A 10,564-nucleotide genomic window follows, 5' to 3' on the forward strand; every position below is an offset into this window, starting at 1 on the left:
AAAATAGGCAAACATTTTTAAAGGTATGCAGATTCCCACCTAGACAGAGTGTAAGAAGACAAGACAAACCATGCAAGCATCTTTAGACCCTCCAACTTGACATTTATCAGAGCAGTTTTGTGCAAGCTCAGTGTTACGTGGGACGCGGACTCTGCCTGCAATGGGAAGCTCTTCCAAGTTAAAGGGCAGAAGGAAAAGGTATATGAAGCTGTGACAAGGAGAAGCAATAGGACCAAGAGTCCAACCTACTGTGGTACTTCTTAGTATCTAATAGTTTATTTGGATATGCAGGGTTTTTATAGGTTTTCACTATATTCTTTGCACTGTTATGAATGTAGTGCACTATTGTTGGCTACTCTTGTCAATTTAGTATGTTGGTACTGACAACTTCTAAGACAGGTCTGAAATGTTGTAACCTAATTTTTTTTTGTTTTAATTATCACACTCCACTTTGATTATTCAAGGTGCCACAAATTCAACTCTTGGAGGGAATGTGGAAATTGCATTCTTTTGGCCTTGGTTCCATAAAGAATATTTCTGTAGAACAGTCATCAATGCAGCTACACTCTGCTCAGAGCTGTAGCAAGTTCTGAAAGGGTATATTTGCAACTCAGAACTGACATGGGTTTACCCAGTTATTCACAAGTCTACTTGGGACCAATTAATGAACGTGGCAGGGGCTATTAAATACATGGACACCACAAATTCTCAAAAGTTTCAACTTTTTCTTGAGGGAGAGCATACTAAGAGATTGAGGAGCAAAGAAAGGTGAATTTAATTGTAATATGTTCCCTTGGGCAAGTAAATCTGTTTTCTCATCTGTAAAATGATGAGTGAGACTAGATAATCTCATGTTCTATGTAAGAATTTTGGTTGCAAATATTAGAATCCAATTCTAAATGGCTTAAGCCAAAAGGGATTTCTTAGTTTCTGTAGTGAGAAAAGATGCTAGAGAAGAGCCCACACAATAAAAGAAAAAGGCAGGAAGCAGGGTTTCAGGAATTGGAATCAAGTTTCAGTGCCCTCAAGATTCTACATACACCCCTAATTTTAGCGCGTTTGTGTTTGTTCCATTCTCTCTCATTGCAGATCGGCTTTTTCCAAATGGTGAGGAAAATGGCCTTCCACTGTCCTTACACCTTTGCTGTATCCTGAGCCCAGAGCTAGGTTGCTTCTAGAATAGACTCTAAAAAGTTTGAGTAATATAACCAACCCATGGACCAATGATGATATAAATCGGTACTATGATTAGACTAATCCATGTTATAAGCCCATTTCTGTGGCATGGGAGTTATGGAAGAGTGTACTGTGCAAGGAACAAATATTTGAAAAAGGGGGGCAACCAGGAAAATTTGCAAAAAAAAAAAAAAATCCATAAACAATGGCAACCACAGCCCACTATTGTTCTTTCTTGGTTTTAATACTATCTCAGACATAATTAGTTATCCAACCTTCAAAAGATCAAGAAAAGTTTACAGAAAATCAAATGCATCATTGACTATCATGGGAATTACTAGTCTTAATTTTTTTTTCTGAATTTGTGAACTTCTGTACTTACATTTTTATTTGCAGCTGTTTCTTGGCAGCTGTTTCAATTAATTGCTATGTGATCTTGTCAGGTCTTGGTTAGCCTGGGTAAAAGCATAGAGAGGAAACAGTTAAGAAAAAATAAAATGAAAGATTCAGCATCCTGGTAAGGACATTATCTTTAAAATGATTTAGAAAGCTACAGCCCTGATTATTCAGGCATTAGATCCCTTGGCACCGTTACAAGCCAAAATGTGTTAACTTGACATTTTGATGTAGTTTCAGCTTGAGTAATTCATTTTCTTTCCCTAAATTCCCACTGAAGTTTAAGCTAGATAGAAGAGTTTTTCAGCTTTAAACTAAAATGTGTACTTGTCCTAAATCTTCAAAGAGTCTGTTATCCTCAATGTTCTTAAATTTGTTCAACAAAACTAGATGCCTTAAATATTTGTCTAATGCTTTGAAACATTCATCAAGGACTAATTTTAAGCCTATATTTAAAGATATTCTGGGTGTGTTGAAACACGATAGCAGTCTTGAATTACTTCATTTTTTTTAAATAAAGAATTAAAGTTATTAGAGTCATTTAATTTTTTTTAGTTTATCTTTTTCATAAAGTAGAAATTGTACACTGATGCAAGGAATTAATACATTTTTTCAAAAATTCTTACTGTTGCCGTTATGAATTTGCATTCTAAAAAGTGCTAGAAAATTTACAAAGAGTAAACCTCTATTTTCTCTGTTTTGAGATCTTTATCATTCTTCTATGACACTGAACCACAAGACTACCAAGTGGCATGCTCTTTGTTACAATTGCCTAAAGCTGTTTTAATGCTTTCAGATGTCTTTTGAGGCAGTACTTCCAGATTTTATGTCTACAGAAATTCTTCGGATGTGTGTTTAAAAATAAAGGTTTTTGTATTTAGCACAAATGTACTGAGACAGAATTTCTAAGGTGGGGAATCTAAAACTCAGCATATTTAACAAGTTTTCCAGGTGATCTGTCACTGCTAATTTGAAAAATCTTGTTCTAAACAGTTTAGTGAGAATTGTCGAGTATTTTAATATGAAAAATTCTTCAAAACATGGCAGATATAAAATAAAATGCATTATGCCATATTTAGAGTTCTGGCCTTTTGGGTATTTAACAAGAATATTCTACATCAGCAGTTCTCAACCTGGTCTGCACATTAGAATAAACTGGAAAAATGTTAAAATTCCCTAGGCCAAAACCACACTCCAGCCCAATTAAATGAGAATTCTAAGGTGAGATCCAGATATCAATGTGCTTTAAGCTTCCCAGTTGATTCCAATGTGTAGCCAATGTAGAAACCATAGCTCTATATAAATTTATAGGCATGGAAAGAATCTTGAAGGATTATATTTTCAAATAATAGTTAAATATCTGGAGCAAAAAACTTCTTGAGGGCAGAAGTGTAAAACCTATACACAACTAATCTTATACTCTTGGGTATCAGAGGCAAAAGACCCTCTCACCCTTGTCATCCATAATCACACCACTAATGACAACATATGAGAGAGAATGCCATACAGCTGGCAACCCTTTGTTTTTTGTTTTTTTGAGACGGAGTGAGTCTCACTCTATCACCCAGGCTGGAGTGCAATGGCACGGTCTTGGCTCACTGCAACCTCCGCCTCCTGGGTTCAAGTGATTCTCCTGCCTCAGCCACCCAAGTAGTTGGGATTACAAGCATCTGCCACCACGCCCAGGTAATTTTTGTATTGTTAGTAGAGATGGGTTTTCACCATGTTAGCCAGGCTGGTCTTGAACTCCTGACTTCAAATGATCCACCCACCTCAGCCTCCCAAAGTGCTGGGATTACAGTCATAAGCCATCGCACCCAGCCAGCCGGCAACTCTTATAAGCAAAGAGAAAGAAGGGGCTCATTGCATGTGCTCCCAGCCTTGAAGGTCATAACACTTTGAAGACATTGCAGAGGTAGAGTGAAGTCAAAAGGAAGACTACATTTCTCTTTGTTCTCTGTTCCATGCTAAACATGGCCAGCCACATCTTGTTTTAGACTGCTAATAGAACTAACCTAATTAGTGTTTGTAATTTACTCATCTATCAGGCATTTACTGATTACCTACAGGCTCCAGGCAACCAGGCTAGGAGCTGACCATACCAGGCTGGAAACCTTTGCTCAAAGGTTATGGAATATTAGCTATAAGAGAGCTCTTCATACATGAAATTCTAGGATGATCAGAGGCTTTCTCCACATTCACAAATTGGACATCCAACAACCAACCCCCAAAAATAATGAAGTGCTTTTACTCCACTGATATTTAGATTTTCATGGCGCTCTAGAGCAGACCACAGAGCTCATTAGAGGGCTCCTTCCCATTGCATACCACACAAAGAGAGTCTCTACATGGTTTAAAAGTTATTGTATATGCCCAGACCTGTACAATCTAACTTATGATAAAGATACAAGAAGGTAATGCTATAAAAATGTTCAACTCTGGAAAATGAGACTGTAGCCCAGCTTTAATTGCAATAAGGTGAGGGAGATAATTTTCAAAACAGCTTTGAGAAAGGGGAAAAAAGTCATTTGCAAAAGCTCAGTACTTAAAATCTACAGATGGCATAGCCAACAAATAAATCAATTAAAGGATGCAAAGTGTGAACAGAAACATAAATGTGAATTAAATCCATACAAACTTCAAGTTATGTATGAAGTGAGTATTTTAACCACTGGCACTAAAATTTTAAATTGAATTCTCTGATGAAATAGAAAACTGGCATAATTGCCTCAGTAAAGAGTGGTTTGAGACTTACAGCTGGTAGGGAAAAAATAAATGTGTTTCTGTGTTTTGAATAGACAGTAAAGCATGACAGATGAATAGAAAGGGCTTGCCAAGGTACCAACAATAGTCCAGGTGAGAAATAACTAAAGCATCGAACAGTCTCAGAAGCAGAATTTGAATTAAATAGTAGCATGTTTTTCTCCTACAATGACTGTCTTGATGGATATTCCTACATGTGGCTAGTTCTTACCAATCCTTGCAATGTCGTAGCCATTGGCATAGTAAGATCAAAGAGTTTGCGGTGTTTCCTAAGGCTACTGGCCTCTGTTTGGAGAATTATTTTTCCTTGACCTTTAAAGGATTTTGTAACAAGTGTTTTGTACCAGTCTTGTGTCCTTTCTTGCTTGTTTACAATTCTTTCTGTATTTGTAGGGGAGAGAGAGAGGAGTCAGTAGGAGAAGGGTCTTTTTCTTTCAGATGGTGTAGGGCAATACCAGCTTAGCACATTCTCACCCTCTCCCACGGCTGATTCCTGAATAGAGGGTGAGAATGTGGACCCTGGAGACAAACTGCTTGAATCCCAGCTCTGCTGCTTACCAGCTGTTCCTTTGAACAGCATTTTCGAGTTGCTTATGACTTGATTTTCTTTTCTATAAAAGGGACAAATAGTATGTTCTCACAAGAGTTTTATTTTTAAACAGCTCTGAGGAACATTTATATTTACAAGAGCCAAATACTTTAAAAATCTACCAATGCCTTACTTACCTAGCAAACAACTCCATCATTTGCAAGGATGAAATGAGATAAGGAGTTAGCATTGTGCCTCCATGAAAAGAGAAGGGGATCTGTAGATGTCAGATACCATCCCTACTTGGATAAAAACTAAAGATTTAAAAAATAAATTCATAATCATTTATTTCACTCACCCCATAAGCCAGCACTTTCTCCAAGTGCTTTCAGCAAAGCAGTGGAATTTCCACAACTCAGAAAATGGCATCACCATTGCCATTTTCTCTCTCGGCAAAGCTGACTCCCTGCCCTGCCTGGAGCTGTTTTGATCCTGTTTCATTCTGTCATCTTTGTCCTAGCCATCTCCAATTTCTGTCAGTTGTTATTTCAAATCTGTTTCCCAAATGTGCATCTCCCTTGGACACACCCAGGGAAACTGCGATAGTTGCCTTTTGGGATGCTTTACCTCTCACCACCTCAATCACATGTGTGGGCAAAGCCAGCCTTGGCATGGCCTCTTCTTCAGCTTGGTTACCCTACTGTCCCTGCTTTCTTCTTCCTGGTTAAATCCTGAACCATCCTTCAAGGTTCATCTCAAAGCCCACTGCTGCCCCTGAGATCTTTCCACACTGATTTCTGTCATCCCTGAACTCTGAGGGCTCATGGATTGATCACATCTGCCTTCTATTATAATGTTTTAGTTTCATGTGTGTGAAGCTTTGTCTGCCCAAGTAAATGAAAAGCTCCTGGGAATGGGATTAATCCTCCCTCTTTCCCCACCCAGTACAGCGCTATGACACTCACAGATATCCATTATAGTGGTTGAGATTGCTTGAATCAGACAGAATTCATTGTAGTTTGCAAGTTCCCACAGATTAGGAAACAATCTTTTTACTTTGTACATTGCCTCAAGCAGTTACTACTTTTTTAAAAAAACCAACACTTGATGCAGGAAATAATATTTTTGAAGTCAAAATAATTATATGTTAATGATTAAATTTATATATGAATGCTTTCATTGTGGCACCCATAAATTAAAGATAAAGCAAAGTCTTTGGATAAGCTTCTATACTGCGATACCAAGAACAGTTCAAACTTACTGACTGACAGCCTGTTATGAAGAGGTAGTTAATATATAGTACATCACTAAATCATGAAAACAATCATATGAGATAGATATTAAATTCCCTTTTAGGCTGGGTGCGGTGGCTCACACCTGTAATCCCAGCACTTTGGGAGGCTGAAGTGGGCAGATCAGGAGGTCAAGAAGTCCAGACCATCCTGGCCAACATAGTGAAACTCCATCTCTACTAAAATATAAAAATTAGCTGGGCACGGTGGCATGTTTCTGCAGTCCCAGCTACTCAGGAGACTGAGGCAGGAGAATTGCTTGAACCCAGAGGTGGAGGTTGCAGTGAGCAGAGATCGTGCCACTGCACTCCAGCCTGGCACCTGGCTACAGAGCAAGACTCCGTCTCAAAAAAAAAAAAAAGAAAAAAAAATATATATATAATTCCCTTTTCACAGATCAGGAACCTTAAGCACGTGTTAGAAAAATGGGTGAAGATTGAAAGCAAGGTACACATTTTTCCTTAGAAAAGTTACAGAGAATCAACAAAGATGGCAGATTTTTTTTTCTGCCAGACCCTGTTCTAAATGTGGTAACTCATTTAATCCATACAACTTCCTAAAATAAAAACTATAGTATTCTTTCCATTTTACAAACCAGAAAACATAAACTCAGAGAGGTTAAATCACTTGCCCAAGACTACACAGCTAGAAAGTAACGACCTGGCTTCAAATCTCCATCAGTCTGGCTCCAGAGTTCTGGTGCTTTTTCTTTTTTTTGAGAAAAAGTCTTGCTCTGTCACCCACCAGATTGGAGTACAGTGGCACAATCATGGCTCACTAAAGCTTCAATCTCCCAGGCTCAAGCGATACTCCCACTTCAGCCTCCCAAGTATCCAGGTGCAGCAGCTCACACCTGTCTATAATCCCAAGGAGGCTGAGGTGGGAGGATTGTTTGAGCCCATGAGTTCAGGACCAACCTGGCCAATATAAGTGAGACCCCTGTCTCTACAAAAAATAAAGAGTCCTCGTTTTTAACCAATATGCTTATTACACAAGTCAAAAACATGGTTATAACACTGACAGATGAGTAATATTAAAATCTCAATGTCTCTGGAAGTGTTAGACTCTTCAGACCTTGAACTCCTCCAACCAATCAGCAAAACACTTGCCCTAAAATACAAACAAAAAATGATCATCCTATTTGCACAGACTTAGCATGGACCCAATTCATAGCAAGCGCCTGGTAAATGTTAGGTACTCCTGTCCACACCACTGCCACCACCACATGTACCCTTCTACTATGGCTAGATGACCAACACTACTTAAGAATCATAGCTTCCTGGAACATATGAACAGCATCTTGCTTTTTTTTTTTTTTCTTGGAGTCTTTTCTCACAGAACCCTTCATCTTATTTTCTGCTTCTTCAGGGTTGTAAAGGTCTTTCTAACCAGGTCATGGAAAAGAAAAAGAGCATATTATCTGAGAATGGTGCTAACATCATTTTCCTTTATATTTCCCACCCTCAGATATCCTTTGCACTTTCATCTATTTTCCTTGTCTCTGGGTACATACTTGCTCAGAAGCCACCAGGCAAACTCAAGCCTTTTCACCATCAGTGGATCCAAAGGCAGCTAGCAAATCAAAGCAATGCTTTAGCCTTTCGCTACGTGAGGCTCGTTAGCTGTAAATTCAGGAAGACCTGTGCTCCAAGGACTCTTGCAGGGATTGAAATGCTCTCACAGACCAGGTTTGGTAACAGAGCACAAAATCTGGGTGAGGAGAGGTCTGACTTCCAGCTCGGGGGTGGACTGCCTTCTTCAGGTGGGGCAGTGCTTTCTAAGAGAAATTGCTGATTAAACAGCACCTGCATAGAGATCACAGCTGACTGGGATGGGGGTTGTAAGCCATGTGCCCTTCAAGGTGGATGAAACATTTTGAACATTAGCAAAAAGAGAATGTTTCCTGGCACAAGAACAATACTTGGCACATAACAGGCACTCAATAAATATTTGTTGTATGAATCAGTGATCCATAGGATAATATGAAGTATTTTTTAAAATAATATACAGCTGACCCTTGAACAATGCGGGTATAAACTATACAGATCCACTTACATGTGGATTTCTTTTAACAAAACACAGATCAAAAATAGAGCATTCACAGGATAGGAAAACCATGTATCTGCAGGGCCCACTTTAGGACTTGAGTACATGCAGATTTTGGTATACTTGGGGATTTTGGTATACAGGCAGATTTTATTAAAACCCTTGTTTACAAATGAGGAAACTGAGGTTAAATAATTTGCCTTCAGGACATGTAACTAGTAGGTGACAGAAGCAAGATTCAAATACAGGTCACTTTTATTGTACAATCAATGCTCGTAGGTACTATGTTTCATTCTTGAAACAGTGGCTTGCTTGACTAGGTATGTTCCAGAATGTTCTAAAAAGTATTGAATCTCTGCCTCCAGGAGTTAACAAGACTTATGAAAGCTGTATTTTGAGCAATATTTTGGATCTGAATTCAGTGAGATGTCACAATCAAATGACCTCAGCCTGTGTGACCAGTGTGGATGTGTGTGCCAGCTCCCTTCCCCAGTAGCCTGTCAGTTCAGCACCAACTGATGTCAAACCAGCTGCCACTGCCACTTTTACCAAAGTAGTAGGTCTCTGCATCTTGAAGTGTAGTGTACTGCAAAAAATAGATAAGAGGAAAATATTATATAAGAAGTTGTCAATTCTGCCCCTCTTGACAATTTCCCAGTGAGGGAGGGCCATTTTGTACACTTTGTGGAAAAGGAAGGCAGGCACAGGAGTACTTTACTTAGGCACTTCAGGAGCCTCGGCTCTTTCTTCCCCTTTGGAATTGGAAGAGACCAAAGACTTTTGAATTCCACTCAAGACAGAGAGGAGACTGTAAGGGCCATTGTTGGCCTGACAATGGAAAATGATTTTCATAGACAAGTTGATTGCTTTCTAAGAAGCAGAAAAATAACGCTGAATTCAGCACTACCCAAGAGTCTGTTAGAGCAGCCACTTCTAAAGGGACAGAAGAAGGCAGCTTTGCCAGCAAGCTTGTTTCCCCATCAGGGAGGAAAATGGGTTTCACAATATTTTCATATTAGAGCAATGAATATCCTGTCTAAGGCCTGGTAAAGCGTGTGGCCTGCTGAAGCTAATAAAAACTTGGCAAATGTTACCAGGAAAATCTGATATCATAAGGCTTAAACAACCTAAATAGATGTAAAGAGATCTTTTAAATGAATAGACAACATAAGTAAACAGACTATTTTCTGAGCCTTTAAACTCTATTGTGATAAACCTGCCTTCTCAGAGAAGGGGAAAATAGTTCCCTAACAAAGCACTGAAAAGGATGGTTGGGAAAAAAAATACTTAAATGTAGGTATGCATACAGGTATTGATCGTCTTACGACCTATGCAACTTACGACCAACCGACTTTACGGCCACAATCGCTAGCCACAACTGCTCCGCGTCTGGCAGTGCGAAAGTTGCCCAGCTGGGCGTACGACAGTGCAGACCAGCTTCCAACAGCACTACCATCTCCGCGTGCACCATTTCAACTGTACATATAGCCTACTCAACTTACCACCAAATTGTGTTATGACCAGTCTGCCAGTCCCAATCGTGGTCGTAAGTCGAGCACTAGCTGTATTGCTATACACGTGATGATTATACATAAAGTAATAATATAAAGCAGCATAAAGGAAAAAATCATTGTACTATCTGTTCATGCTCTATATCAGAAGGTTCATCAAGTAGCGGTAACAATATTCGTATCAGCCAAAAGAACTGCTTAACACTATGAATTTTTCTTCACATTTAGCTAAAATGTACTGAATACCTGCACTGAGCAGGCACATTACGTCAGGTGATCCCATGTAGACCAAATTCTTTAATTACCGGTAACTCTCCTGGGTAATGTTAGCCTCACTCTTTAGATAAGGAAATTTAGGCTTGGAGAGATTACATAACTTGTGTATCACTGAGGGTGCTTTAAACCACAGGTAATCATACCTAACAATGGCTTAAACAAAAATCATTTCTAGTTATCCCCCATAACAAAGAGTCTGAAAGTCTTGGTCTCAGGGCTGAATCAGCAGCTTAATGATGACACCAAAGACCCTGGCTCTATCCAGGCTTCCATGCATCCTTTCTTGGCATACTGGCTTTTAGTTTAAAAGCCTTGAGTCTCATGGTTGTAAGACAGCTCCAGCAGCTCCAGACATTACTTGTTTACATAGCTAAGACCACAGGCCAAATAAAAGGATGCAAAGGCTTCTCCTGCTGCAAGATTCCTTTCCATCATAACAAAATTTACCCAGGGCCCCCTAACAGATTTCTCCTTAAATCTAATTTGGCAAAATGGGTCACATGGCCATCTGCAGCTGTAAGGGATGATGGAAAAGTGAGTACATAGCATTTTCTCCATTACTGGAGGATGGTTTT

Source organism: Sapajus apella, unplaced genomic scaffold (assembly GCF_009761245.1).
Source record: "Sapajus apella isolate SASKATOON/1434 unplaced genomic scaffold, GSC_monkey_1.0 scaffold3, whole genome shotgun sequence".
In the NCBI taxonomy this organism is placed as follows: Eukaryota; Metazoa; Chordata; class Mammalia; order Primates; family Cebidae; genus Sapajus; species Sapajus apella.